This window comes from Myotis yumanensis, unplaced genomic scaffold (genome assembly GCF_028538775.1).
Source record: "Myotis yumanensis isolate MYYU_CA2020_CCGP unplaced genomic scaffold, mMyoYum1.0.hap1 SCAF_15, whole genome shotgun sequence".
Taxonomy (NCBI): Eukaryota; Metazoa; Chordata; class Mammalia; order Chiroptera; family Vespertilionidae; genus Myotis; species Myotis yumanensis.
This window is the reverse complement of record NW_027223766.1, coordinates 5,416,024-5,421,019: the sequence shown is the minus strand read 5'-3', so window position 1 is coordinate 5,421,019 and position 4,996 is coordinate 5,416,024. Positions and strand designations below refer to the sequence as shown.

The 4,996-nt window shown below is 37.8% G+C and overlaps 1 pseudogene; it reads right to left on the bottom strand.

Moving 5' to 3' along the window:
* Positions 1–2,827: 2,827 nt before the first annotated feature.
* Positions 2,828–3,377, bottom strand: LOC138993241 (survival of motor neuron-related-splicing factor 30 pseudogene; annotated as a pseudogene).
* Positions 3,378–4,996: the final 1,619 nt, after the last annotated feature.

The window sequence follows — 4,996 nt, the reverse complement described above, 5'->3', positions numbered from 1 at the left end:
ATGATTGTAAAGGTAGAGACAATGGGACTAGATCAGCCGTGGGCAAACTACGGCCCGCGGGCCGGATCCGGCCCGTTTGAAATGAATAAAACTAAAAAAAAAAAAGACCGTACCCTTTTATGTAATGATGTTTACTTTGAATTTATATTAGTTCACACAAACACTCCATCCATGCTTTTGTTCCGGCCCTCCGGTCCAGTTTAAGAACCCATTGTGGCCCTCGAGTCAAAAAGTTTGCCCACTCCTGGACTAGATCATAAACTAGTAGCCCAGTGCACAAAATTCGTGCACATTAAAAGGGAATTAATCGACCTAACCATTTGGCTCATTGGATAGAGCATCAGCCTGCAGACTCAAGGGTCCTGGGTTTGCAGGCACATCCCCAGTGGGGAGTGTGCAGGAGGCAGCTAATCGATGTTTCTCTCTCATCGATGTTTCTAACTCTCTATCCTTCTCCCTTCCTCTCTGTAAAAAAAATCAATAAAATATATTAAAAAAAAAGAAGGTGAAGGGCTTAGCTGAAGAATATATATGCATTCCCCATAATGTTAAGTCATAATCTTTTGATAATAAATCTGATACCATTACAAAGACCCCATTTACTATTGAGATTTCTCAAGAGCATGATGACTGCACCCACTTTCAATTTTAATTTATGACACAGCATTCCCAAAGGAATAATACTATTAAGAAATTCAATGGGAAAATTTTCCTTTTCAGCATCATCTGTGGAATTAATGGAATCATCATTCAAATATGTGTGAAAATCTCCATCGAGTATATCCAAAATTTCTTCATTTAATTTTTGAATGTGCTCATTTTTTGGACAAAGAATTGCACATTTAGTTATTTTTTTAATATATTTCATTGATTTTTTTACAGAAAGAAAGGGAGAGGGATAGAGAGTTAGAAACATTGATGAGAGAGAGAAACATCGATCAGCTGCCTCCTGCACACCCCCTACTGGGGATGTGCCCACAACCAAGATACCTGCCCTTGACCAAAATCGAACCTGGGACCCTTCAGTCCACAGACCGACACTCTATCCACTGAGCCAAACCGGTTAGGGCTAGATATATTTTTAATATTATCTATAGCAGTGGTTTTCAACCTTGGCTGCACATTAGAATCACCTGGGAATCTTTTTAAAATCCTGATTTCTGGGCCTCATCCTCCAGAAATTGTTTCTTTGTTATGGGGTGGGGCCACAATATTAGTAACAAAAAACAGAATTTCCGGAGGATGAGGCCCAGAAATCAGGATTTTAAAAAGATTCCCAGGTGATTCTAATGTGCAGCCAAGGTTGAGAACCACTGATCTATATAGTATTTCCAAAGTTAGCTTCAATAATAGATCCATTACAAATCATTTCACTTCCATGCTCCACTCAGAGAGCGGGTTCCTGCCTGAAACCTCACCCTGAGGGTGGGTTCCTGCCTGAACCTCGCCCTCCAGGAAACAACTGGGGGAGGGCGCAGCCATTTCCAAGACGACTGCTGCAGGACTGACTTCCTTCCGGTTGGATGCGCTTCTGGCTGTGATGTTACACCCAGGGTTTTTATATAAGTAGATGTCTGATAGCTTCCTTGATTCCTCGAGATGAGAAACGAAGAATTTGGGCACCACCTTGTTCTCCTCTTCCTCTCTTCAATTCTCCTCTATCGTATTCATGTGAGTTATCCAGTGGTTGCCTCTAAACTGACTTTAAATTATGTACTTAAGTTTCTTTTTTGAGATTTTCAAAACACTTTATTTAGTAAAGTGAAACATGCAAAAACTGAAATTAGCACATCCTGAAAATCATCAACTTCCATTAACTGGAGGATGCTTTCCTATGCATATATTTGGCTTAAACTCAACTCGGGATAAATGTGATGTTCACTTACACCAGCAACTGCTGACAACTTGATCTAGTTAACAAAAATTACAAACAGCTACATGAACATAATATATAGGGGAATTCTGCTCGGATTAATGCACAAGAAATACAGTCAATTTTTAATGATGAAACATTCCTTACTCTTGTTCATTAATTTTGCCTTGGTTATTTTCTCTTTCTTTTTTTTTTTTTTTTTTTTTTTTACAAAAATAGTATCTACACTGTATACAGGGCTATCCATCAGCTTTTTGTTTTCTCATATAAACATTTCACATCCAAAGAAATGGTACCACTACGATAAGTGAAAAACATTAGAAAACGTAGCTGGTCCTAAAACATGGTTTTTTACATAAAATTAAAACTCGATGAAAAGAATAAAAGAGCTGGATACATTTTAGAGATGGCCTTAATAAGCTTAGAAAACAAGTTATTGAAGGAAAAACCTCAAAACAGACGTAGACTTTTACAAGTTAACTTTATTTTTAGGTTTAATTGGTCAAGAGCTAAGTTGAAGTTGTAAACAAGAAAAGAAATGAAAAGATCTCTGTATAAGTTTGGCGTTTTGCCTTGATGTTCCAGTGAATTGCAAGAATTTGTGGTAAGTCCTAAGGTTCTGAAAGTTCCAGGCTAGGACTTTACAGAAAGTATGGGGCCTGATATCAGGCCCATCAACAGTTCATCTAAGTGCTTTTTTAAAGCAGCATCTTCCTAGAAAAGTTGCGTTACCCAACAAACTTTGAGGAAATTGTGGTAATAGTAATGAAAACAAGTTAAATGAATAGCAGTTATCAAATGCGATTTCTTCAAATTTCATTCTATTGCAGTCAAACAATGATGGCAATGGTATCTTCCTTACTCTTTTAACAAACTATTTACCTTTAGAAAAATATAAGGATAAAAAGGGTAATTGTAAAGCCCTGCAGAGACGAAATCCAACAGTTTTCCTGATTATTGAGGCATCAAATGCCTGACATTGTATTTAGAGGCATCTTGATACTGTGTTATATCAGCAATTCCACAAGTTCCTACTCCAACTTGGCCAGTTACACTCTCAGGTGAAGCAAAAACACAACACTCCTCTTTAGTTGGACATGCGTTTCCTGCCACTGTCCTCCTTTGCCTTCCTTCCTTCTTCTACGGGCTTGAGGTTCAATAGTGGAGCACGTCACATCACCACAGGCAGCAAAGGTGATTGCAGCAGCTCCGTTTTCCTTATCTGTCTCCTCAATCTCTGTTTCATAACACTGTCCGTCTTCACTCCAGAGTGCCATACATCTGCCCCCTACTTTTCATGAATGAGTGAGCTTAGCAGAAGCAAAACAGTCTGAACTTGCAAGAGTTTCTGAAAGTTGAGTTGACAGAAGGTGTTTGGTTAGTTCTATAACTTCTTGTAAATCTTTCATTTTAGCAAATCTTCATTTATTCCATTTCCAGACAGGGCAGCTTCAACTTGCTGAGCTATATAGCTTGCCAGCTGTTTTGCTAGCTCCTCTGACATCGGGTTTGTTACCTTGTGTCAGTACTTAAATTTCCATCCATCTTTGGCATCTTGGGCAGCATAAATCCTTCCTAAAGGTAAGAGGAAAAAATGACTTCTCAATCACTAACTATGAGCTAGGTGACTGACCTGAGACAAAGAGACTGAATGAAATCTTTCTCTCTTCTATTCATAGGCAGTAGTTTTACTGATATGTATGCTGTGGAGGATGGTTATAAAGTTTCTAAATCCTTATATTTGACATGAATGTAAATTTGAAAAACACATATACACTAGACTGACTTCCCCATAAATTTTCATGCGACAGACACTCCTACCTCCCTGTACCTTTGATGACACATGTGATTTTAACTCACTCGTGGGCGACTCTGCCCTATCTTGAGGCTCCCTGGGCGGCACACTCTATGTTAGCCCCACAGAAGCTCTTTATCTGACAGGGTCCTTGATGTCTAATCAAACTTCATCAAATCATCCAAGGGTCATAAAGCATTTATTGCAACAACAAAAAGTCACCAACTGACACCCGAAAACGAAGCCAAGCTATCAGTTCTGAATTGGTTCCAAACAACCTCCCCGGGTTAGTCTTGGCTGGAGAATGAGTGACAGAAATTTACTCAAAAGTTAACATATTATGAAAGAAAAGGTAGAGCCATAGCAGGTACTTACTGAATCACAACAGAAGAGATGGCATTTTTATAACATGCTAATAAACCACATGGCAGGCTCCCTTGTCAATCACACATATTATGTCATTTGGGAATATGATTGTTTTCATTGTGAGTTGTTTATTTTTTTAGCAGTAATATAGACAGTGAATCAAAGAGCCAGAGAAACACTATAATTACCAACCAAAGGACAGTTTCCACAAGAATGCTGTATCACATTCAACCAGAGATGCAACTGTCTTTTCCCACCCCACTTGTGCACACAGCGCAGCCACTTTCAGGAGCAGCACCAGGATAACTTATGTAGGACAAGCTCTGATTTTCCTGGAATTGGCTCTTTAACTTTCCCAGCAGGAAGTTACTGTCTCTAAAAAATCATACGGCATTAGCTAATTGTACAGTGCCTCCAAAGAATTTATGATAAGGCTTTTTCGGAAAGTGTAAACCTTTATACATGTTTGTAAAGTCATGCACTATTATGATATATATCCATAATGAAATCATAAATAACACTTCCTATAGGAGTTGGCTGTTCAATGCCAAAGTGCTTATTAAGAAATTAGTAAGATTATAACATGTCATACTATCATAATATAAAACTTTAAATAGATGTCTTTATTATCTAAAGAAAATTAGTCAACAGAAAAATCAAAAGTGCAAAATTTTAAAAATCCAATGAGGTCGAGTTCAAATTTTTTATAGGGAACCATGCAGATGCAGACAGGAAAAGTCATATTAGCAACAAACAATAAACCAAACATATGAGGTGTAAAAGACTAAGGGTAAACGTGTGTTTAATTTTAAAACCACAATTAGGCCCAAAATATATTATAAGGCAAAGGAAACACTTTTTATATACAAATAAGATACTGTTCAATAATAAGCCAGGCAGAAATGATGAAATGGTTTTAAGAGGTCTTATAAATTGTTGGCTGTGTAGGCAAAAGATAGGAT